Here is a 26,985-nt window from a genome sequence, read left to right as displayed (position 1 = left end):
TGCCTGCTGTGTCACTTGCTGTCCCCCACCCCCAATACAGGAGCCGCCTTGTAACCTGAGCTCCTCTGCTTCAGTCACTGAAAACACTTACACAACACCCTGGTCGCTTTCCAAATTGACTTGTACTTCTACTAAGGAAAGCCAAGTTATTCCATTTTTCCCCATCTTTCAGTTTCATTCACATTGATATTTCTGTACATACATAAAACACAAGGTTGAAGATCATTTTCGGATTTTCTTCAATTCCTGAGTAAAACAAGCAAGGTCAAGTATTTCAGCTTCACAGAAGGATAGCAAAGCACAATCAATAAGCTGGTAGGCTTGCCTGGGGCCAAGTTAAACATAACTCATCTCCTAGGTGAACAGAGCAGATAGTCCTAGTATGGGAACTGCACAGTCATGCCTATTTATACACCCAAAGCCCACACTCCACTGCTCCACGCGGCACACCCCCACGTGTAAGGGCTTCTGGGGGACACAGGAAATGAATGACTCTAGAAGGATACAAGCAGACACGTCGCCTCCTCAGAGGTCTCTTCTGACCGCTTCCTGCCCTATCTCCTCCTCCCCAGGACTGCTCTAACCACCCTGCAGTCTGCTATAATTGAATGGTGAATCATACTCACTCCTGTTTGGTTTGCACATCATGCTATGACTAAGTCTCTCATGGTCGGGCATGAAATTTGTCTCTGCATCCAACGGGCCTAAAAAAAGTATCTGATACACAGCAAGAGTTCAAAAAAGTCCTGAACTGACTCAACAAAACAAGAACACCAAAAATGATGCAATACTGCAATTTCCAAACTAAAGCATCATCTTCTAAGCATTTGATGGAGATGACAATATTATAAGGTTTCCCAACCCTGGTGCCTCCTTTAAAAAGTAGGCCAATGAGGCTATGGGCAAACTGTTCAATTACCACCTCCAGTGAATGCTATGTAAGAGCTGTTAAGTCTCAAATTAGATTACCTTTGTTGACACAGAGATACGTGCTCTGTCCAACAGAAATATAATGCGAGGCAAATGTGTAATTTTGAATTTTCTAATAACCATGTTTAAAAATTTTTTTTAAACCAGGTGAAATTAATAACCTATTTCTATTAACCAAATATTGATATATGCAAAATATTACTTCAAATGTAATCAATATAAAATTATTAATAAGCTATTTTTACATTTTTTTTTTCCTATTAGGTTTTTGAAATGCAATTGTGTATTCTATACTCAGATCTCAACTTGGACTTGCCAGTAGCCATATGTGGCTTATGGCTACTGTACTGGACAGTGCAGCTCTAGAACATACGCTTAACGTAGATTATAAGGTAGCTCTCCTCTTGACATCGATAATGAACTTGCCAATCAGATACCCCAAGTCCCCGTGGGTATGCAACATTCGTCTTTCCTACCTCATTACAACACACATGTGCGGGAAAGGAAAAATGTGTAAACTCTTGAATGTAAAACTGAATAATTTAATTGTTCTTAAGATAAAAAAAGAAAAAATAACATTTCTAGTAAGAGGACCTTTTTTTTAAAAATTTTTTTTTTTTTTTTGGTAAAAGGACCTTTAAAATATCTATTTGACAGGGATACATGATGTATAAAGAAGCCTTGCTTATAGCACAAGGCACTGCCCAGTAAAACTGATAGCTCAATGCAGCTTGAAAACACACCCACACAAAACTCAAAGCAAAGTACAGAGATTAAATTACAGATGAAAATTTAATAAGTGTGTCTCAATATACAAGAAAGGAACCTGAGAGGTAGTGACTGGCAGATTTAAGGGCAATGTAGCGGGAGGCAGCGTTTCAAGCACGAAGAGGGGCGTCAAAGCATCCGTCCTACTGAAGCGGCGTCACGCTCAGCTGCTTCTGGCTTTCTGATTGCAGGAAACCAACATAGAGTCAAGGAAGGGTGGAATAAGAACATGTGGAAAGACAGGCCTGGAGACTGGAGGGGAAAACTATAGGAGAGAAGGAGGGGCTCAGGATGAAACTGCATTGTCAGTTATTCATTTCTTACTAACCTGTTATTTTTTTCCCCCAAACTTTAGTAAATTGGCTTTGACTTAGAAACAGTCTAATGGCTATAATTTAAAATATAAGACCCAGGGAAGAAAAAGCAATGTCCCAAGTTTTAACATCTGGGAAACACGTCAGTCTACTGAATGAAGACACAGAACACTCCTTGGCGGGTGGAGAGGGGAGCACCTCCTCCAGGGCGAGGGTTCAATGTGCGGGAACGATGATGAGTGACGTGAAGCCACCTAAGGTCAGCCTAAGGCCTGGGCCTCCCAGAAGCTTGCCCCTTGAACACAGAAAATGTGTGTGATGTCACCAAACACAGTTTAAGGCACAGGCCACCAAAGAGCCACTGCTTCACATTAGTGTGATAGCAAGTGAGATAAACTAAAGTGAAGAGTGAGCAGGGAATTGGAGCCATTTGGTTTTAGCAGCAACTAAGTGGTTGGCTTAAAGGGTAAAGCGAGAGGTAAGTCTGCTGAGGCTGGCTGATGACAGAGAGGGAAAATCCAAATGGCCCCTCTGTTTCTTTATTCCACCATCTTCAGCAGAGCATTCCAATACTCAGGAATAACGGAAAGATTAGCCAGGGGAAAAGGTCATACAGCCCTCTCAGAAATAAACATACACAAGAAGTGAAAGAGAGAAAATGAGAGAATCTATCTTCCAGAGAGGTGACTGTCCTTCCGAGTGCTATGCCTAAAAGGGTGGGGCAGTGTCTCAAATTTGTTCAGGAGGCCAGGGCATCTGGAAACAGTGGTGTTCTTAAGAGAATACCACGAAATACTGAGATACAGTACAAAGTCTAAAACATCTAAATGCATCCATAGCAGCAGAAGATGAAGACAAACTAAGAAGCCCTATACAAGGTGAAAAATGAAATTAAGAAAACCACTGTTCATTATTTAGTTTCTTGTATACACTGGAAAAAGTAGCATCTCAGTCTAGCCTAAAGATTACTAGCATTCTCCAACAATCACCTGGCTAAAGAAACAGAACCTTCTAAGGACCGAAGGTTGCCTGATATCTCTCTCACAATTCATTCACGTTATTTTGGTACTGCTTTGGATAAATTTACAGTTAACCCACAAGCTGAAGACAGAGCTAGTAATAATTTATATTCGTGGAGTGCTAAGTTTATACTTTTCAGAAATCATTACAAAGCATGACACAAAACAATAACGTAAGTTAAAGGGAGGGAAAAGGAGACATGGGAGACACAAGTAAAATTAAAATGTAAAAACACCAACTTAGGGCTTCCCTGGTGGCGCAGTGGTTGAGAATCTGCCTGCCAATGCAGGGGACACGGGTTCAAGCCCTGGTCTGGGAAGATCCCACATGCCGCGGAGCAACTAGGCCCGTGAGCCACAATTACCGAGCCTGCACGTCTGGAGCCTGTGCTCCGCAACAAGAGAGGCCGCGATAGTGAGAGGCCCGTGCCCCGCGATGAAGAGTGGCCCCTGCTTGCCGCAACTAGAGAAAGCCCTCGCACAGAAACTAAGACCCAACACAGCCAAAAATAAATAAATAAATAAATAAAAATTAGAAAAAAAAAAAAGGTGCCTCCAACTCTTAAAAAAAACAAAAACAAAACACCAACTTAACTGTGGTGCCACTTGTCAGTACTTCCATTCAGGCCCACATGTACCAAATTTACTACCTTGTTTTTACAGGATTTACTTATACTAACTCCCAAGAGACGCGTGTCGGAGTAAGAGTACTAGCATTTATCCTTCAAAACCGTGGTCCTCACCGTCTTCACTTGCAACAAGGAACTATTCCTTGTTGACTATGGATCAATGTGCCTTTCATATGGTAGATTCCTTAACAAATATTTATCCAATATTAAAGCCATGTCCTTTTTTTAAAAAACTCCATTGTCAACAATATTCCTAAACACCAGTATTTCCTCAAAGATTTCCAACCCCTGAGCAGCCCTTGCTACCCAGACTGATGACAGCAACAGGACAACCCAGATGTCAAAGAACTCTTGACAGGTTACTCAGGGGTTGGAAATCTTTGAGGAAATACTGGTGTTTAGGAAGAGTCCAGGAGGCATAATTCTGGGTCTTCTTTAGCCTTTTGTCACCTTATTGTACTAGAGGACCACTAAGATCTGTTTTCTTATGTACTTATCTACATAAGTATTTATATATTTCATACACAATATACAACTTTTTAAACGGGCCAGACTCAAATAGCTTTAAAATTAACACAAAGATTAAAAACACAAACTACATATCTCTAGCAAGGATAAAGTACATAAGATGAAAATAAATAATGTAGTCACTGTTTGTTTAAAAGGATCAATGTGAGAAGCCCATTTAGACACTAAAGGGCTGACACAGCCAGGAAGGGTCAGAAAATTAATTGGCTCCTCAATTCAAATGGTGCTAAAAGGGAGTTGTACTTCCACTGTCTAACTGGCAGAGCCCTTACAGGGCAATTTATAAAGTCAGTGTACCAACAACCTTAAGTGTTCGTTTGAGAATATCACACAATAAGGTGCTGAAGGTAAATAGAAAGTTTTACATCTTTCCATCAAAGACAGAAGTAGAATGTTAAATGATTAAAGACTCAGTTTAGGATGTTTGCCAAATAAAGTCAGAACTGGATGTCAACAGAGAGACATAACCCCTTGAAAAATTATTCTGTGCTCGAAAATTATATGTTATTAAAACTTGACGTGTATATGACACAGTACCGAATACAAGTTGCACCCTGAGTTTCGAAGTCTACAGCAGTTTTTAAAAGGAGGGGGAGGGTGCCAAAACCCAACCAAAGCAAAAGGAGCTGGAGCATTAGGCAAATTTTTCAAGATGGAACACTGAGCCATGATGCATCCGCCTGCAGTGATGAGTGTCTTTGTACAGCTCAGTTTGAGTGAAGATTTATTTTCTGTTCCTGTTACTTAGATAAGCAGATAATAAGCAGCCTCCCAAAGTTCCTCCATCTGCAAAATAACTCTTTTTAAAAGGAGGGGAACATGTAAAGCTGAGCTATTCTGCTCATTTATACAAGTTTTGACAAAATTCCTGTGACTTTGTAACTCTAATACCACCAGCTTAGAGACGGGATCTTAAAAGGAACTGAAATTACTAGGCCTGGTTAGTATCTCCCAGAAGAACTTAATAGGTCAGCAGCAGTCAATTATACTCATGTGTAAAAAGGAGCAAATGTGCTTAATATAGCATCATAAAATTTTAGAATCAGAAGACACCTGCAATCTAGTTCAACTTCCTCATTTTACCACTGAGGAAACTGATTCTAAAAAGTGAAATCACTTGTTAAGGTCACAGTTACTTAAGAGTCTAGGACTTAAACCCCAGTCTCCGGTTTAAAGGCTCCTGACCCTAAACTATACTGATGAATAAAAGTTTCTGATCTGTTATAAACAGCAGTGAGATGAGTGAGTTAATCTCAAGGCAAGTTAAAACTCGTTTCCCTTTCCAGTCTTCACAAAGGAATAAAAGTAAGCATATTTTCGCTTGCCCTGAAACAGCCACACATTGCCCATACCAAAAGCAAACACTTCGCAACTGTTTGTTCTGATCAGGAAAAGGGCACAAAGACAACACAAAGAAGAATCAAGGACTTCCTTACTGGGTTTTTTTGCCTCTTTATAAAAATTTTCTTGCTTTTACTTTGCAAATGAGCAAGTTTAATAGTTGCAGGTCGGGAATTCCCCAGCGATCCAGTGACTAGGGCTCGGCCCTCTCAATGCCAGGGCCTGAGTTCAATCCCTGGTCAGGGGACTAAGATCCCACAAGCCACATAGTGTGGCCAAAAAAAAAAAATAGTTGCGGGTCTTTAGAGCAAATGGAAAAAATAGCCACATTTCTGTTTTCACAATACTGAAGGATACTCGGCTACTTCAAATTTATTCGTAAGTCCCTAAGACAGTTTTCCATACAACCACCCTAGATGCTGTCAAAGGAAACTAGGAATTGTTTCATTTGGATCTTAACACCCAACTTCATTGTTGGTTATTTTTTACCTGTTTAGGTAATCTTCTACACAGACACACAGCAAGTTCTATCAGACCTTAGAAAGAAAGAAACCCCTTTTAATTAAACTGTGGGAAATAAAACTGACAAATACACAAAAGGGCCTGAGGTTTAGCAAGGCGCAAGTTCTGACATGAGGAGCAGGAGGTATTTTCCCATGCTGAGTATTTAGCTCCTCATAAATTAAAGTTCTTCAGGGAAAGCTGTTCGTTAAAAATGTGCCCTTCAACAGTGGCGAGGCGCTCCTCCTCAAATTAACTTTCTAAAGCATGACAGAAAAAAGGTTTTCATTTCCCAGACTTGTAGAAGTGGGGCTTTCCCCCATTCTGACTTAAATGAAAGAAGAACACTGAGGTGCTGAACCTCGACTTCCTTTAGGGATGGGAGGGTGGGAAGACACAAGGGATTAAGGGAAAGGGAGAGAAGAGTTCTGACACTTAGTTTTACAGACATTAATTCATTTAATAGTCACGACAACTATGTGAAATAGCTATTATCCCCAATTTAGACATGAGAAAACTAAGCTCCAGAAGGTTAAGCAGTTTGTACAAGATCTTCCATAAAAGTAACAGAGCTGGGATTTGCTGTCAGGCAAGGACTGAAGTCTTGCCCTTAACCTTACTTCCGTTAACAGCTCTGCGTTCTCCAAGAGCAGAATGTGCGCCTGTTTTACTGAACTTTGTATCTCCAACATCTGGGCTAGTGCCTTGCACCAGCAGGTGCTCATAAATGCCTGATGAATATATGAATTAAAAGATAACTGGTAGGACTTCCCTGGTGGCGAAGTGGTTAAGAATCCGCCCGCCAAGGCAGGGGACATGGGTTCGAGCCCTGGTTCAGGAAGATCCCACATACCGCGGAGCAACTAAGCCTGTGCGCCACAACTACTGAGCCTGCGCTCTAGAGCCCTCAAGCCGTAACTACTGAGCCCGCGTGCCGCAGCTACTGAAGCCTGCACGCCTAGAGCCCATGCTCAGCAGCAAGGGAAGCCACTGCAATAAGAAGCCAGCACGCCACAACGAAGAGTAGCCCCCGCTCGCCGCAACTAGAGGAAGCCCGCGCGCAGCAACAAAGACCCAACACAGCCAAAAATAAATAAATAAATAAAATTTTAAAAACAAAAAAAGATAACCGGTATGCCTTTGTATACCCTTTTTATCCTAAATGGTAACATACTATTTTTCTGCACTTTGCTTTTATACTTAATATTTTGAAGGGAAAAAAAAATGATAACTGGGATATTTTCCAAAGAAGCCATACAATGACAACTAAGCACATGAAAAGGTACTCAACATCACTAGCCATCAGGTAAATGCAAATCACATCACAATGAGATATCACATTTCATCCTCACTAGGATGCCTGTAATCAAAAACATAATAACAAGTGTTGATTAGGATGTGGGAAAATCGGAATCTCGCTCATTGCTGGCAGTACAACCACAATGGAAAACAGTTTTTCAGTTTCTCAAAAGGTAGGGTTCCCACATGATCCAGCCAATTCTATTCCTAGGTGTGTACCTAAGATGAATGAAAACATATGTCCACACAAAAACTAATACACACATGTTCACAGCTGCATTATTCATAACAGGAAAAAGGAGAGACAATCCAAATGTCTATCAGCTGATGAACAAACGAAATGTGGTATATCCACACAATGGAATGTGATTCAACCATAAAAAGGAATGAAGTAGCATTGACATACGCTACAACATGGATGAAGCTTGAAAACATTTTGCTAAGTGACGTCAGTCACACTGTATGATTCCATTTTTATGAAATGTCCAGAATAGGCAAATCTCTAGAGATAGAGAGTAGGGCTTGGGAGAGTACAGAGGAAATGAGGAGTGACTATTAATGGGTACAGGGTTCCTTTTTGGTGTGAAGAAAATATTCTAAAACTGAGTGTGGTGATGGCTGCACAACTCTGTGCAAAAAAGATAACTGGGGGAAAAAAAGATAATTGGTATACCCAGAAGTTTTCCTATTCACCACCTACAACCAGATATTTTTGACCAAACATCATAAAAAAAACTTGCCAAAAAACTTAATGATTATAAAGTGCTACAGACCAGTAAGAGGGACTCCTCCTCAGGGCAGGGAAGCCTTTGCTTGATATAAACCCAGACATCTTAGCTCTATTTCCTGTTACCTGCCCTCAAACTTCAGAGCAGTAGACTGTCTGCTGTCATCTCAACACACTACCTTTATGCCTTTGCTCAATCCGGCCTAGAATGTCTTCTCTAACCCATCCCTGCCTAGACACCCTCCGTCTCCACCAATGCCAAACACAAGAGCTAATTCCCACTTCGGAAGCTTCCTTAATCCCCTCTCTCACACACACACACACACACACCCACGCCAAGAGAACGGACCCTTTTCCAGGGCCCCAGCACGCCTCCGCCTTAGCCGCCACCTGGCCCACAGTTAGCTGTCTCACCTGGTGAGACAGAGTCTTTGCAGCGCTCAACAAATGTTTGATAAATCGATATTTCTGGGGTTTTCTCCCACCCCACAGGACACTTTCTATGGGTCCCATTCATCTGAAAAGCTTTCCTAAAAATGTAACCATTCGCAAAATAAGCCAGGTGACTCACAGGCAACTAGTGATCCTGGACTAGTCTTCCCTCTGTCTCCTGGGTCTCTTTGGTATTTGAAAGCGCCGACGACGCGCTTAGCACTATGACTGTCACCGAATCCCTACATTAATAGAGCAACCCCAGCAGGTGGACAGGGCAGGCGTTACCCCCACTTGACAGAGTGGGAAGCAGACTGACAGAGGTCGAGCAACTTGCCCAACTTCACATGACTCACGGAGCTGGGGCTAAAGCAAATCCAGGACCTCAAACTTCTCTTTTTTTTTCTTTTTTGGCCGAGCTGCGTGGCATGCGGGATCTCAGTTCCCGGACCGGGGCTGGAACCCGTGCCCCCTGCATTGGAATCACGGAGTCTTTACCACCGGACCGCCAGGGAAGTCAAGTCCCTCAAACGTCTTAACAGTAGTTCTGATTCCCCATGTTGGTTTACCCAGAATATTTCCAGTGAAAATATTACCCTTGTAATTACTTCAAAAAAGAAATACAGATCCAGCCATAAATATATTTTTTAAGTATAAAGAAGAAAAGTTTAGAAGGACATACTCTAGAACACTGAAATAATCTTCTCTCAGCAGTAGGATTATGGATAATTTGCTTTTTTCTGTGTTTTTTAATATGTGTGTTTTATATCTTACGCATTGAAACCACATATTATAGGATGACCAATATATGTTATTAAAATGTAAGAGCCCTTGTAAAACTGGTACGTAAGGGGAAAATAAACCTGCGAACCTAAAAAAGTAACAACTTCACTAGAAAAATTTTCTAAAATCTGAATCTGACTCTGATACTAGATTCTCAGTGTCACAACCCAAGCAAGCCACATGTGCCTTACAACAGAAATTAGCAATACACTTTTTTCCAGTCACCCATGTGTGAAAGAAACTTAGTGATAAAAGTTTTCTTTCACTTAAGCTGTAAAAAAAAAAAAAATTACCCTGCCTATAAAGTTTATTTTTCTATAGTGTGGAAAAGAAAAGTCTAAATAGGTTACTTCCTGCCTTACGATATTAGAAGGCAATGTCTCCAGTAAGAAATCATTCTATGGAGGAAACCAGATAAAGAGAGAAGGCAGGAGATAAAATGATTTGATTGAAAGATTTTTAGGGAAATTTCCCTAATACCTCTTATTTTTCCTGAGAAGACAGGGGAAAATTATGCCAAATATTTCAGTGCACTACTTGACTAGGAATCTGTAGAATCAGGGGAAAAAAATCTCATTAAAGTTGTCTTCTCTTTTACAACAAACACAAATTTTGGATGATTTGCACCTCCTGAACATCTGGATCTTCAGGCCTTTAACTTCAGAGAAGATACAGTAAATCAAGGACTCGGCAATTTTAAGAGTGAAAAATGGGCAGAGTTAAAACTGGGATCTAATCCAAGCTATACTTAGACATAAGTAAGCAAAGGAGAATACAAATATCAAACTGCTTAATTCAAGTTGGAAGTACAATATATTAGACCTTATGCTTATATAAAACATTAGGGCAGCAAAATGTCTGTCTGTAGTCTCATTGGGATTCTTAAGAGGCAAATGAGAATACAATTCCCCGGGGAAAGAGATATCAGAAAGGGTTTCCAACAGGGATTCTGTAATAGGAGTACTTCTTTTCTAAGATTTTACAAAGAATACTTTTAAGATTTTGTTGCTGAACCACCATAAGATAGACAATTAAAAAACAGACCCATCCACTGAGTTAGCGCTAGTGGAAGCTGTCCTTCTGGAAGTGCCAGATGGAGATTAAAAAAAAAAAAAAAAAAAAGCTCTTTACTAATTGTGGCCAAGATTCCTTGGTACTTGGTGCCAGGACCAGGATATTAACCCAGATGTCCTAGCCAAATTCAAGGTTGGTTAATTACAGTCTGCCAACCCACCCGAAAAAAAAAACAAAAAAAACTTCTCTGTTCCTCTGATTTGAAATCTGAAGAAGTCACTCTTGAAATTCTTGTACAGCACCATCAGTCAATATGTTTTCCCTTAAAAGTGCATTGTAATTCAAATGCTGATTTAAAGCATATGGATTCCTTGAGTTCCATCTACATGGGAAACATATACTATGTATATTAAAAATATATAAGATGCTATATTAGTTTAAAGCCTCCCTAAACAGTTCTCTAAAAAATTCATATTCAGAGTAATACTGTCACTGCCTTCCAATTAAGATTGAAGAGACTTAAATAAAAGTTTATATTAAACACAGATTTTGAACCATGAAGCTTTTAAGACTAAAAAGGAAGGCTTTACTGCCAGGAGCACAATTCCAGGAAAAAGCTATATTTGCAAATGTCAGTTACAAGGCCTCCCAGGGTTGAGCAAAAATCCTGCATACAAACAGGAAAGTATACACTTAACAGCAAGTCTGAACATCAAGTACTGGTCTGGCCTTTCTGCCAGCCACTTATTTAAGGTTCCACTGCCAACATATTCTGTGCATTGCTTAAAATAATATAAACTTAAGTTCAATTTCTAGCTCTGTATTCACTGGCTGTGTGGCCTTTTAGGGAAGTTAGTGAAATTCTTTAAGCCTTACTTCCCCCATCTTTAACTTTTTCTTCATCAAAATCACTAATAACATGGCACAAAATTCTTTACCTTTCACTATTTTAAAATATTCTAATACATATTTTAACGACTACAACCTATATGGCCTTAAATTATCTGTCCCCTCCCAAGCTCCCACCTCAGGACCCTTGCCCTTGCTGTTCCCCCTTCTGAGTATGCTCTTTCCTCTGGGATCTACATTCTCTCACTTCCTCAAGATCTCTATTTAAAAGTCATTGTCTCAGCTAGGTCTCTTCTTACCACCCTATCTAAAATTTCCATTACCCTAACTCTTGTCCCCAAAACTTCATATTCCCCCTTTCCTGATTTATTTTTCCTTACCACGTATCACTCTCCAACATTTTTAATATGGTTACTGTCTGCCTCCCCTACTTGAAGGGGAGTTTCAAGAGAGCAGGGATTTCTGTCTGTTTTATTTACTGCTGTATCACCAGCACCCAGAACAGCACCCGGCACACAGTAGGTGCTCAATAAATATTTGTTGAGTGAATACCAAATGAGACCTAAGTACTGCCCACATATAAGTACACCATAGCCCCCACAAGCTCCCTTTGGGAAGACTCCCATACATTTCAAAATTACTGAAAAGGAGAACTACTGGCTTGCAATGATTAATAAACAACAGTGTCCATTCTTTATATCAGAGAAAAACACTCAACCTCCCACCTCATTTGTACAAGGAAGAGAGGGAAAGAAGCTGATAATTCAGATAAAGTGGAAAATTATATGAGGTGAAAAGTCTCACTTTAGTTAACACTGCACAAAGTTTTCTTTTAATGTTAACAAATATTAAGCCATCTTCCTGTGACTTTACTACAGTACTTTCAGTTTTTTTCTTTAGCTTTAACTTCTATAAAGCCAGTCCTGAAACTTATGGACCTCGTATTTTCAATTAACTAAATAATAAATATTTACTGAGCACATGGGACTCTGCAGAATTCTGTAGAGGGTGCTATAAAGTGAAATACAAGGTCCTTGATAGATAGATAGATAGATATACACACACACACATTTCATTGAGATATACACACATACACACACACACACACACACACACACATTGGGAAGAACAGAAAATACATCTGTAAAAAACAATGAAGAACATCAGGCAGCCAATATGTGACAAATTCAAAAGTGCCTACCTTTGTATGGAGTGTAAGAGGACCAAGTCATCTCTTACACACCGTGAGTTGGGTTTGGAATCCCAAGAGACAGCACGTAAAAGCAAGAGTCAAACATGACTGACTTAATGGGTCACATAGGATGCAACAGACTCAATGTTAGACACTAGGTTAAAAAAAAAAAATTTAAGGTAAATAAGAGGAGCACCAAATTCTAAACTCCTAAAGAACAGAAACCAGATCTGCCTACGTCATACTGAAGCACAATTAGGAGCTTAAGCAATTGCTGAAAAAAAGAGGGAAGGGCCGATCTTTATCTTTGGACAAAATACCTTCGCAAGGTCCACCCAGTTCGTTTTTTTACCCTTTTGAACAATGCCTAGTGGGAAGCCTAAGCTGTACTTTACCACTTTCTCTGAACCTCAGAAACCTAGGATAAGCTCTTGGCCAAGGAATCACCCACTTTCTTTGCTTTAAAAAGGGCCAGCCTTTTTTGTTATTGAAAAACAAACAACCCAATCCAAAAATGGGCAGAAGACCTAAATAAACATTTCTCCAAAGAAGACATACAGATTGCCAACAAACACATGAAAGAATGCTCAACATCATTAATCATTAGAGAAATGCAAATCAAAACTACAATGAGATATCATCTCACACCAGTCAGAATGGCCATCATCAAAAAATCTAGAAACAATAAATGCTGGAGAGGGTGTGGAGAAAAGGGAACCCTCTTGCACTGTTGGTGGGAACGTAAATTGATAGGGCCACTATGGAGAACAGTATGGAGGTTCCTTAAAAAGCTAAAAATAGAACTACCATATGACCCAGCAATCCCACTACTGGGCATATACCCTGAGAAAACTATAATTCAAAAAGAGTCATGTACCAAAATGTTCACTGCAGCTCTATTTACAATAGCCAGGACATGGAGGCAACCTAAGTGTCCATCATCGGATGAATGGATAAAGAAGATGTGGCACATATATACAATGAATATTACTCAGCCATAAAAAGAAACGAAATTGAGTTATTTGTAGTGAGGTGGATGGAGTTAGAGTCTGTCATACAGAGTGAAGTAAGTCAGAAAGAGAAAAACAAATACAGTATGCTAACACATATATATGGAATCTAAGAGGGGAAAAAAAAAAAAAAAGGTCATGAAGAACCTAGTGGTAAGACGGGAATAAAGACACAGACCTACTAGAGAATGGACTTTAGGATATGGGGAGGAGGAAAGGTAAGCTGTGACAAAGTGAGAGAGTGGCATGGACATATATACACTACCAAACGTAAAACAGATAGCTAGTGGGAAGCAGCCGCATAGCACAGGGAGATCAGCTCATAGCACAGGGAGATCAGCTCGGTGCTTTGTGATCACCTAGAGGGGTGGGATAGGGAGGGTGGGAAGGAGGGAGATGCAAGAGGGAAGAGATATGGGAACATATGTATATGTATAACTGATTCACTTTGTTATAAAGCAGAAACTAACACACCATTGTAAAGCAATTATACTCCAATAAAGATGTTAAAAAAAAAAAAAAAGGGACAGCCTTGGGCTTCCCTAGTGGCGCAGTGGTTAAGAATCCGCCTGCCAATGTAGGGAACATGGGTTCGAGCCCTGGTCCGCGAAGATCCCACACGCTGCAGAGCAACTAAGCCTGTGTGCCACACCTACTGAGCCCGCGTGCCACAACTAGAAGCCACTGCAGTGAGAAGCCTGCACACCGCGCAGCAACGAAGACCCAATGCAACCAAAAATAAGTTTTTTTTAAAAAGGGCCAGCCTTGCTCCTTGCCAGAGAGGCACTATACTAATTTAATTACTCAGCACCTGGAGTCAGGATACCTGAGCTCAAATCCTACCACCACCACTTATCCGTGGTGACCCTGAGCAAGGTTCCTGACCTTTCTATGCCTCCTCTGTAAAATGGGGATAATAACAGCACCATCATTGGGTTAGGTTAATTAATGAGATAAAACATATAAAAGACTTGCCCGGGGCATGAGCACAGGAAGCCCTCAATAAATGTTAATATTTCCAGAGAAAAATGCCCCAAAGCTGAGGAGTCACATACCTGAGGATTCCTGCAAAAGATTATCATTAAACCCAAAATTCTAACACATTTGGTCTCCGGACTTGCGCATACTATAGGTAACAGTAGTAATAAAAAAAATAAAGTAAAATAAAAACCAGTAACACCCACCAAAACCAGAACCATAAGAGGAGCAGCGGTAACACTAATGCTGAGCTCTTACTGGCCAGGCACCATCCTAACCTGAAACAGGAAGAAGGCAAGGCCGCTGAGTCCAACAAAAATAACAACAAAAAGCAGCATTTTCTCCACCCTCCTTCTTAAAAACGGTAATAGGCGCCCGGGTTTTGCTAAAAGCAGGTAACTGAAGATTACAGACTTAACGTGCAATTTCTTCACACCAGAGAGGTGGGGCTGGGAAGGGAGGAGGGAGGGAGTGGTGCTCGGCTCCTGCCAGACGGAAAAGCCACATGAAGTGGAGAAACTGCCGAGTTCAGGGTTTCTCCCCAGATCAAAATCAGATTTCTGAAGCACAGGACCTCCAGAGGAGGGGAATGAGAAGGCTCTGCTTTTAAAATAACCTCTGAACAAGTGTCGTCTGTCTTCCGAGCCAATGCCCTGCCGAGGCAGAAGGTTCGGGTTACGGGGCGGCGGTGTTATTTCAGAAATCCCTGTCACCTCTTGTCATCCACCTTCTCCAAGAATCACAGTCCCACTCGGCGGGGGGCGTGGGGCTGGGGGACAAAAGCCACGGCCGGCCAGGCCCCAGGCCAGCAAGGCCAGCCCGCCGGCCGGCGCCCGCCACGGAGGCCACGGCCAGGGTGCCCTCCATTCCGGCTCGCGGGCACCGCGGCCAAGGGCCCGAGCACGCTCAGGTGCCCGCCGGGGCAACAGGTCCCGCCGGGCCTCGGCCCCCCGGCGTCCGCCCCACCCCCACCCCCACCCCTTCCGGGGCCGAGGAGAGCGGAGAAGGGTGCCGGGGAGGGAGCGGCGCCTGGGGCGGCGCAGGGGCAAGGAGTCCAAGCTCCATCTTGAGGCGGGCGGAGGAAGGGAAGGCCGGGCTCGGCGCTGACAGGGCCGGCCACTTTTCCGGCTCCGGGCGGAGCACCTCGGGGACCGCCGGCCGCCAGGGCCATCGCCCTGGGGCTCCCTGCGGCCCCTCGGGAGCGGCCCGGCGCGCGGGACTCGGTCCCCCCTCTCGGACGCCGGGCCCGGCTCCCGGCCCCGAGCCGGGCGGGCAGGAGCGGGCCGGGCGGAGAGGGAGGGGAAAGGTGAGGAGGGGACGAGGAAGGGGAGAGGGCCCGCGCCGCGCCCCGCTCACCGCTCGCCGCCGCCGCCTCGGTCGCCGCCAGTCACCGCCACCTGCCCCACTGCAGCAGCAGCAGCAGCAGCAGTAACAGCAGCCGCGGGGCCACCGCCTCCCGCCTCCCGGCTCGTCGGCTCCGGGCGGGGGAGAGCGTGACGCGCCGCCTGGAGAAGACGCCGCGGCGGCTCCTCCCCGCGCGCTCGGCCGCCGCGCCCACCCCGGCCGACCGCGCGCCCCGAACCTCGCGGCCCGCACCCCGCGGCCGGCGTCGGGCCCGAGACCCCCACCGCCGCCTCTTTGTCTGCACCCGCCGCGGCTCGGGGGCGGCGAACCCCAGACCCCCGGCGCGCCCGCCGTCCGGCCCTCAGACCCTAACGAGGACCGGGATGGGGAGGAAGGTGCTAGGGAAACCCGAGAGGCCTGGACTAAGGGGCTTCTCATCATCTCGGTTTGTTCCCCATTTTCTGAAAGTGTTCCCCAAATTTGCAAGTCACACCCGATAGCTCCATTCAGTCTTGACCACACAGCCTGTTAGTTTGGAGCCGATTTCCACCCCACCCCCGACCCCCAAATCCCCAGGGTGAGAAACCCTTTGAAACAAGCTAGGAGGAGCTGCCCACAGCTGGTTAAGTTTAGGGAGCAACCTCTCTGCCCTCCTCGCCCTCCAGAGTGAGGGATCCCTGGGGGAAACGCTGAAAGGCGCTGCCTACAGCAAGTGAAGCTTGGGAAGAACCATCTCTGCTCTCCCTTTCCCATCAGGGAAAGAACGAGGGTTAAAAATCCCGTGAAACAAGCCCAGCACTTGCACCGTTAGTTTGAGAAAAGCCTCTTTTATTCGCCCCAGCCGCTTGGACGGAAGCCCTGGTTGATGTCCCGTCCTCCCCCCTCCCCCCAGGGATCTCCTTTAAAAGCTTTTGAAAGGGACTGAAGGGAAGGCAACAACAGCCTGCTCCGGGCTGGTGCAGCGAGGGCGGCCAGCATTTCACTCCCATGGACCATGGCAACCCCAGAAACTTGGCAGCTCCTGGGAGGAATTTGCAGCTGTCAGGGATGCCCAGGATTTTGCAGCGACTCAGGGGTGGATAAGGGGCCCGGGGCTTCCTCCTCCTCTCCGGTAGAAGGGAATAATCAGGAGGGTGACCCCTTTGCTGACCTTTATTCAAAAGCACCGTGCTGCCTGGACCAACAGGCGTGCACAGAGCAGGGGGAGCAAACGACATTGAAAATGCATGGAATTCTGAACGAATAAGTAACTTTATCTGCTGGCCCCTCCCCTCGATTCACCTTTTAAGTCACAAAAATTCTGTTTCCTAATTCAACATCGCTTTAGCTTGCAAGTTGCGAGGTCAAAGTGTAGTGGCACCCGGATATCCAGTATCGATATTCCTAATCTGAAAGCCACACCCCACCCTCTCATCTGAAACACTTTTCAGCTCTAGTACACAACCTGTGTAATCACAGATGCCGTAGAAAGAGGCAAAGACCACTGTCAAACGTGGGGGTGCAAATATAAACACTTCCGATTTTCTCTTTTCTACTCGTTCTGCCGAGCCTATCTTTATTTCTAAGTTATATTTTGTTCCTTATGGACTTTTTTGCATTAATTTTGATTTTTAGAGTATTACATTAAAATAGTATTCTTCTTGACTACTGAGTTTTTAGCGCCCACTTAAATTTTGTGACCAAGGCCTAGTCCCTGTCCTACAACCAGGGCATTGACTGTGTTCAGTCCCACGGTGTGGCTGGTGTTAGGACTAAAGAAGTTGCTCAGTCCTATTTCAAAATAAGCATTCACATTCCGTTTTTAGAGCTGAGCCACGGAGCTTTTTAAAATGTATATCTGCTCTAAGAGTATTGGAACAGCTCAATGGAGAAAACTTTGGAAGACGGAGGGAAGTGGCCGAAGTTGAAAGCCAGTAGAGCTCCCAAATCTTCATTTTACAAAGTGGGGAAGTCATTAAATACTTCTTTTTTTTCTTCTTGCTAGAAAAAAAAAAAGGTTTACTCACATCATTAGTGTAACTAATAAGAACAACTACAAATAGTGGTAGACCTGTGTGGAGGGGAAAAGGTAGTGGTGCTTAATCATAACACAAAGTCAATAGATAATGTCTACAGATGATAAATAAATAACAGTATAAGTATACTTTTGGAGATATGGAAGTTACCACCTGAAGAACTGAAAGCAAAAAATTAATGGTCTCTGGGGAACAGGGTTGGGAAGATTGGCAGAACAACGTTGCTTTTCATTATAAACCCTGATGTTCTCCGTGCTTTGTGACCACCTAGAGGGGTGGGATGGGGAGGGTGGGAGGGAGGGAGATGCAAGAGGGAAGAGAAATGGGAACATATTGTATATGTATAACTGATTCACTTTGTTATAAAGCAGAAGCTAACACACCATTGTAAGGCAATTATACTTCAATAAAGATGTTAAAAAAAAAAAAAAAACCCTGATGTACTTTTTTTTTTTAATTTGTTTTATTTTTGGCTGCGTTGGGTCTTCGTTGCTGCACGCAGGCTTTTCTCTAGTTGCGGCGAGCGGGTGCTACTCTTCGTTGCGGTGAGCGGGCTTCTCATGGCAGTGGCTTCTCTTGTTGCGGAGCGCTGGCTCTAGGCGTGCAGGCTTCAATAGTTGTGGCACGTGGGCTCAGTAGTTGTGGCTTGCAGGCTCTAGAGCGCAGGCTCAGTAGTTGTGGCACACGGGCTTAGTTGCTCTGCTGCATGTGGGATCTTCCCGGACGAGGGATCAAACCCATGTCCCCTGCATTGGCAGGCGGATTCTTAACCACTGCGCCACCAGGGAAGCCCGCACTTTATTTTTAAAAACGTGCATGCGTTACTTTGATTGCTATTTTTTTTTTTTTTAAAAAAGGTATTTAAGGTCCTCAAACAAATGAATAGAGAATATTCTCTGCAAAGTGGTGGGTGTTCATAGTTTGTTTCTACACAGCTCTTTAGCTTCATTCTTTCTCTGATAATTTTCTGCTGTATAGCAGGTTTATTATTTTGTTTATTACCTGTCTAATTCCATCCCTACTGGCATGTAAGTTTCAAGAGAGAAGGATTGTTGGCTCATTGCTCTAGCTGCATCCCTAGAATACACTTGGTTCATAGTAGATTAATTTTAAAAAGGATGTAGTATAAGACTTCAGGTTCTAAGTAACTGGGGACTTTTCCCAGTATTTTGTCTTCATTTTTTTTTTAAAGAATAATAGGTGTTCAGTACATAAAATTAAAACAAGCGAACTGAAGAAAACAAAACAGTTATAATCCCATACATCCAGAGAAAATTACTATAAATAATGGTTTTAAATTAATTCATTACTGTTAAAAACATTTTAAATCTTTCACTAAAGGCACAAATAGTTCTTATTGCCATTCAAAAACAACGCTCAGTATAAAATAGTGGTTGGAGAGTACTCTGTAAATTTCTAAAAGGATGTGAGGATTTATAGAGCTTTTAAAATAGAAAATGAAACAAGCTGTCAAGACAAGAACACTCTTTAAATTAAAAGTAAATTCTTTTATTTTTTGTTTTCTTTTTCTTTTTTTAAGTTCCTGAACCATAACAGATAACAATTAAAAATGTAAATCCTTCAGTTATAAAATAACTGTCATGAGGATATAACATACAATACTGTGACTACAGTTTGTAATACTCTACTGCATATTTGAAAGTTACTGAGAGAGTAAATCTTAAAAGTCTTCATCACAAGAAAGAAAATTTTTTTGCAACTGTGTCTGGTGACAGATGTTAACTAGCCTTATTGTGGTGATTATTTCACAATATATACAAATATTGAATCATGTTTCACACTTGAAACTAATATAATATGTCAATTATACCTCAATAAAAATGTTTAATGTAACTCCTAAGAGACAGTCCATAATTAAAATAATCTTTATAAAGAAGACAAAGGAATTCATTTTCACTATGCTATTTTTTAAATTACATCTACTTTTATTAGCACTGTTTCAGAAACTAGAGTCAAATTAATTTCATTCACTCATCTATCAAATAGTTACTGGCCCCCTGCTGTGTCCCAGGCACTGTTCCAGGTATTGGGAGAGCAGGGCAGTGGAGATCAAGTACTTATCCTCCAACCTTGACTTTTACTGCTATGTGCTTTACTAAATCAAGGTGGGATAATCACTGTTCCGTGAACTCCACTGGTTTTATGCCCACGGTGGATATAATGCACCAGACCATACTCCTTGTCAATTTCATTCAACTCTGCTAAAAACTGAGAGAGAGATTTATAAAGTCAGATACAAGAAAAATGTTTTAAGTTAACTCTGGTGTTTAGGAGATACTAACATTTCCTTGCAAAGGTAAGGAGCTAGTGCTGGTTTATTTAATCAAAAAGTGACTAATCTAGAGCAAGACAGTGTCTTAAAATGCACGGAAAGGAAACCAGAAAATAAATCCCACAACACATGATGAAGCATTCAGACTATTTTGGACCAAAAATTAATTTTATCACTGAAACCAATTAAGACTGTCTGCCATATCTACTTTATAAAAACAGTGCTGATGGTGGTGGTTTTGTGGAATCTTTCAAGAAGCAAAACAATGAAAGAATGACAAGCTACTATATTTAAATGCATAGATCACTTCTCAAGGAGAACCATCTTACGACAACAAAAGCTGTATTGTACACATTCAGTTAACAAAGAACAATATCAGTAGGGTACCACACATCATGATGTAAACTGTATTTAGGGCCTTCTAAATAGACTACTGCTTTGAGTGCGTGTACTTTCATGATGAGGGGGTTGAACAAGATGACTTATGAAGTTCTTACCACAAACATTTTTAAGATTCTGTGACTTTTATCCGGTGAAGCAAGACATTTGTGAAATCAGTGGTTGTTGCAGCAGTTTTAATCTAATGCAACAAATATTTATTGAGTGCATGAAAAGTTGATTCTACCTTCAGCAAAAAATCAAGCAGACTCAAACAAATACACGTATATACATGTTCACAGCAGCACTATTCACAGCCAAAAGGTGGAAGCACGCCAAATGCCCAACGATAGATGAATAGATAAACAAATAATGGTATATAAGTACAATGCAATATTACTCAGTCAAAAAAAAAAAAAAAATGAAGTACTGATACCTGCTACAACCTGGATGAACATCGAAAACGTTACGCTGAGTGAAAGAAGCCAGACACAAGAGGTCACATATTGTCTGATTCCACTTATACGAAATATCAAGAAAGGATATTTATATGAGATAGCCAGAAATAACTAAAGCCATAGCAACAGAACATAGATAGTGGTTGCCAGTGACGCAGGGGAGAGGGAAGTTGGAATCAACAGTTGGAATCAACAGTTTAATGAGAGGGAAGTTGGAATCAACAGGTCTCCTTTTGGGATGAAAAAATGTTTGGAACTAGTTAGAGGCAGTTGTGGCATACTAAATGCTACTGAATTGTGTACTTTAAAATGACTAATTTTATATTATGTGAATATTATCTCAATAAAAATAAATACATAAATAAATGAAAGTAATAAATACTCAAAAAAAAAAAAAAAAGGTAAGTAGAGAATGGACGATAACCAGGTAGGTGGGAGATTTTGGAAAAGAGATTTTTTAATTGGGAGGCTGTTTGGACTAAAGTCCTTCCCAACTCTAAGAGTCTATTATTTTACAGACTCAGCTCTTCCTTAGTGTTCAATCACAACCATATTAGATCTAAAAAGTCTAACTGTACAAAAGAGATAAAAATTAAAGTTGAATTATAAATTAAGGAAATGTGTACAGGGAATTGTCAGCTTCTGCCAGGGCTTGTATTCAAATAAAATGACTAAATCTCATTTAGACACCTTCTAGAAGGAAAGGCTCAAACTAAATAGGCAGACTTAATACTATCCTTAATCTTACATCATGGAAATAATAGATAGTTTTTAATTTATTTCAAATAAAAAAATTAATGGACTTCCCTCGTGGAGCAGTGGTGAAGAATCCGCCTGCCAATGAAGGGGACACGGGTTCGAGCCCTGGTCTGGGAAGATCCCACATGTCGCGGAGCAACTAAGCCCGTGCACCACAACTACTGAAGCCCGTGCGCCTAGAGCCCGTGCTCCGCAACAAGAGAAGCCACCGCAATGAGAAGCCCGCGCACCGCAATGAAGAGTAGCCCCCGCTCGCCGCAACTAGAGAAGCAGCAATGAAGACCCAGCGCAGCCAAAAATAAACTAATTAATTTTAAAAAAACAAATAAAAAATTAATACTAGATTAACTAGTTTAACTCATTAGTACTAAATTAACTTAATTGATTTCATGCCTCACAGTCTGTGTGGGTATGGGTGTATGTCTTTCTGAGTATACATTTATTACATGTGAAGAGGTCGATTGGATACACTTGGGTTTAATGGTTGTCAATGAGACTCAGGATTTCCTGGGGAAAATATATTAATATTAATATAAATTAATATTTTATCATTATAAAAGAAAGGAAGGTACAAAACAGTGTGCATAATTGCTATGTTTTTGCCTTAAATAAGCAAGGGAGAGATATATACATACCTGTTTAATAGAAGTTGTCTTTTTTTTTTTTTTTTTTTTTGGCCGCTGCTGGCTTGCGGGATCTTAGTTCCCCAACCAGGGATCCAATCCACGCCCCCTGCATTGGAAGCGCAGAGTCTCAACCACTGGCCCACCAGGGAAGTCTCTGGAAGTATTCATTTTAAGTAAAATATTAATGCACGTTTCTTGTCATGTTCCTCACACCTGACCTTGACCCTAAACAGCGCAAGGCATCCACTTGCCATGACTGGGAGGCGGGAGAGAAAGTGAGGTTGGATTGTTGCCCAAGAAGAGAAAAGAAAAAGAAGTTTATATGCAGGTTTTGACATTCAAAACAGGATCTTTGCCCACGTGCCGCAACTAAGACCCGATGCAACCAAATAAATAAATATATAAATAAATATTTTTTTAAAAATAGGATCTTTGTAATAGCTTTGTTGAGATGTCTTGATAATTCACATACTCATTAAAGTGTACAAATCAATGGTTTTTGGTATGTTACATTACTAACTTTTTAAAATTGTAGTAAAAAATATATAACATAAAATTTGCCACTCTAACCATTTTTAAGTGTACAATTCAGTGGCATTAGTTGCATTCACAATGTCATGCAACCTAAAATAGAATTTTGCAGAGAAAAAAAAATGGCTTGGTATTCCAGCATTGTCAAGCAAGAAAGGATTATTAAAAATTTGTTTAGCTCCCATTTGTCGGACCAAGGGCCTGGAAGACCAGAGTTTCTGCTATGAGGTACAGAAGAAACTCCTGTCCAACATTAAGACTTAGGAGACTGGACATGGGAAGAAAGAATATGGCATCAAAGAAATAAGAGAAAATGCTTTACTTCCAGGCCTGGGAGTTGATGGAGGGAAAAGATCAAGAGAGCAGGTAAGGAAGGCAGATCTACAGGTTGAGATCTGGGGCAGGGAAGAGGGGTGGCCCCCAGAACTAGACTCTTTCTCCCTACTCCACATTTGAGAGTCTGGAAGGAAACCCTTAGCCAGGGTGGTAGTTCTACGCCAACGTTGTTAGGAAGATGGGTGGCAAGGTCAGGCATAGATAAGATCTAGTTTGCGCTTCTGGGCCTCCCTTAGACATGAATGGCTGGTTGAGAGTTTTGTGCACCTGCTCTGGGACCCACTGTGGCAGCATCATGGCAGAGACTCAGAGGTGCCAGCTGTGCCAGAAAGAGGAGGGAAGGCTGAGTCAGCAGGAGGAGGCTCTGAGCCAAGAAAGAACATACGTTAGGAACAGACTCCAAACAAACACTGAGACACAAAATCAGGACCGCTGCCCTCAAAGAACTCAGCTGTGGCTGACATTGCTGATTACCAACCTGAGATCCCCTCCCTTCCTTTGACTTAAACCCCAGGTATACCTGACATGACAATGTGCCCAACAATTTATGCTCACTTACTCAGGCTTTTCCTAGGAAATTCGGCTAGACGTGCTTCTGGGAAAGCTTTTGCTTCTCTGATAAATGGAGACAGACACAGATGTACTGTCTGGAGCCAAAGCAGCTATGTTGTCATGCCGAGGTAGTGAACATGGAGACAGAAGCCAACAGGCCAAGGTGACAGAGAAGAAAGACTGAAAGAACAGAATTCCTCTCCTAGAAAAAGAACTGTTTATCTGGCGCAAATATTTGATAAGAACAAAAATAGAGCTGCTTAGAATGATAAATACTTGAGGGCTAACAGACTTGTTGAAAAGGAACTTTGTGAAGAAAACAGAAATGGCTACTGAGGATTTTTATTGCCTTACTGTATGTTGCGTGTAGCTGTGTTTTACTCCAATTTTTTAAGAAAATGTATGTCTTTATGAGTTTGAATTTGCTTTTAGGGGAAAGCCATGTAGTCCTGAGTCCTGCTCCAATGTAGACGTGGGTTCAGGGGAAACCAAAATTTACTTATAGGAGTTTTTCCTCAGTGAAGAGTCCTCAGATGACACTTGCATGGTCTGTAATGTATATAATCCATATATGAATACAAGCACAAATAGTATTTTCACATATAAATCCTCTCATTAGTCTGGACTTTGCCAGATAAGGTAGTTTATCATATTTTTATTTAACTTTCTGCATACCTAGGTAGATCTCAGGTTGAACACTGATGCCAAGTATATGAATTATCCATTTTTTTTAATTTATTTATTTATTTATTTATTTATTTATTCATTTATTTATTTTTGGCTGTGTTGGGTCTTTGCTGCTGTGCACGAGCTTTCTCTAGTTGCGGCGAGCGGGGGCTACTCTCCATTGCGGTGCGTGGGCTTCTCATTGTGGTGGCTTCTCTTGTTGCGGAGCATGGGCTCTAGGCACTCGGGCTTCAGTAGTTGTGGCATGTGGGCTCAGTGGTTGTGGCTCACGGGCTCTACAGTGCAGGCTCAGTAGTTGTGGCGCACAGGCTTAGTTGCTCCGCGTCATGTGGGATCTTCCTGGACCAGGGATTGAACCCATGTCCCCTGCATTGGGAGGCAGATTCCTAACCACTGCACCACCAGGGAAGTCCATGAATTATCCATTTTTAAATAATTTTTTAATTTTTATATGATTTTTTTTTGGCCATGCCACGCAGCTTGTGGGATCTTAGTTACCTGATCAGGGATCAGATCCAGGCCCCTGGCAGTGGACATGCAGAGTCCTAACCACTGGACGGCCAGGGAATTCCCCAATTTTTATACAATTTTTAAAGGTTACTTTCCATTTACAGTTATTACAAAATATTGGCTATATTCCCCATGTTGTACAATGCATCCTTGAGCCTATCTTACACCCAGTAGTTTGTACCTCTCACTCCCCCCTCATATTGTCCTCCCCCACCAATAATCCATTTTTTTCTTCAGCATCTTCAACCTGTCTCTCTCTACCAGTTCCTCATTATCATGTAAATATGTTCAAGCTTCTCTTAAAAAAAAAATGAGACAGGGACTTCCCTGGTGGTCCAGTGGTTAGGAATCCACCTTCCAATGCAGAGGACGCAGGTTCTATCCCTGGTATAGGAACTAAGATCCCACATGAGGTGGGGCAACTAAACCCACGGGCCGCAACTACCGAGCCCGCGTGCTCTGGAGCCTGCACGCTGCAACGGAGACCCAGAGCAGCAGGACTCCCTTTACACATCTTCACTTTCCCAGCCAAGCTTTTGAACAAGTTCTCTATGCCCGAGGTCTCTGTTTTCCCACTTCAGTCTGGTTTTGCTCCCATTGCTTAGCTGAAACTGTTACTGCCAACATCATCCATGACAGCCATGTCATTTAGTGAACTTAGTGAAATGGCTCTCATGGATGACTTTGGCAACAGTCATTTCAGCTGAGCAGTGGAGGCAAGAATTTGACCTACTCAACATCTTAGCATTTTCACTGTTGTCTATTCCCTCTGTGGTATATTGTAAAAAGTGGCTACAATTACTCATGCCAAACTCGATTAGAAGAGCTGCCTAAATAACCTGCAACTGATTTCAGACTCATCAGGGAGCCAGATGAGACCAGAAGAGCTACGTAACTAAGCACAGTCTAAGTCTACAGAATTATGAGCTAAATAAATGGCTGAAGTTTTAATCCACTAAGTTTCGGGGTGGTTTGTTACTCAGCAACAGCTAACTGGTACATCCTCTTTCCATATCCCCTTCTCATCCTTTCTTTTCTATAACATCACATTTTTCTTATGCTCCTCCTTCCTCTCTGGCTGTTGCTTCTCAATCTCGTTGGCAGGCCTTTCTCTATCTACCCCTTAATATTAATGTTCCTTAGGGATCTGTTTGAGTTCCCTCTTTTCTTTTCACCCATCATTTTCCTTGGGATAATCTCACCAGTTCACTCATCTTCAGTTACTACCTATATACAAATAATTCCCAAATCTACATCTCCAGCCCAGAATTCTTGACTTTCAAATTAGTATATACAAATGAATATTGGACATCTCCACTTCAATTTACTCAATAATTATTTATTGCTTGTGTCATGGGTACGAACTGCATATATTCAATACTGAACTGCTAATTCCTCCTCTAGGTTCCTTATTTCCTTATCTCCTTTCTCCATGCAGTTAGTCACCAAGTTCTGCCAATTCTATCAAATTTGTTGTAAATCCATCTACCCTTCTCTATCCTTACTGCCACTCTAGTCTAAACCACCATCAATTTCGGATTGTTGCAACACAAAAAATGATGTCCTTTCCTCTGGATAAAATAATACATATGATTATTGGTCTTCCTGACTCTGTGTTACTGCTCTGCAATCCCGTCCCTGCCTTGTTATCACAGAGGTTTTTTGTTTTTTGGGTTTTTTTGCCACGCTGCATGACATGTGGGATCTTAGTTCCCCGACCAGGGATTGAACCCGCACCCCCTGCATTGGAAGTTCAGAGTCCTAATTACTGGACCACCAGGGAAGACCCCAGAGAGGTCTTTTTCTAAGGCAAAGTCAATATAACTCCTGCTTAAAACTTTTCCATGGGACAACAAGCCTTTATGTGTCTCTGAATGTGATGCAACACAAAGCACACAGCACCATCTATGAAGTAGTCTCGCCCAAATAATTGAACCTGGATCTACTCCAGCCTTTAGGGCTATCTTCTAGTTTCCAAGAAATCTAGGAGATAGAGGAAAAGTTAAATAACAAATTCAGAAGGTGGAACGTTCTATTGGACAACTGGCCCAGTTTTTTCAACTAGTCAATGGCATTTTAAAAAAAGAAAAAAGAGGGAGGACTTCCCTGGTGGTCCAGTGGTTAAGACTCCGCGCTTCCAATGCAGGGGGTGATCCCTGGTTGGGGAACTAAGATCCCACAT

At 42.1% G+C, this 26,985-nt stretch overlaps 1 protein-coding gene across 3 annotated transcripts in view; it reads right to left on the bottom strand.

The window, feature by feature from the left end:
• CLIP1 (CAP-Gly domain containing linker protein 1) overlaps positions 1-15,788 on the bottom strand; it is a 125,331-nt gene extending 109,543 nt beyond the window's left edge. For all 3 annotated transcript variants that reach the window (XM_068563782.1, XM_068563780.1, XM_068563781.1), the window contains exon 1: positions 15,671-15,788. The gene's annotated coding sequence lies outside the window, so the exon portion shown is untranslated. The remainder of the gene's footprint in view (positions 1-15,670) is intronic.
• Positions 15,789-26,985: the final 11,197 nt, after the last annotated feature.

The sequence above is a fragment of the Eschrichtius robustus genome, chromosome 14, assembly GCF_028021215.1.
Source record: "Eschrichtius robustus isolate mEscRob2 chromosome 14, mEscRob2.pri, whole genome shotgun sequence".
Classification (NCBI taxonomy): Eukaryota; Metazoa; Chordata; class Mammalia; order Artiodactyla; family Eschrichtiidae; genus Eschrichtius; species Eschrichtius robustus.
Note: the sequence above shows the minus strand (reverse complement) of the source record. Positions and strands in the feature narration are given on the sequence as shown.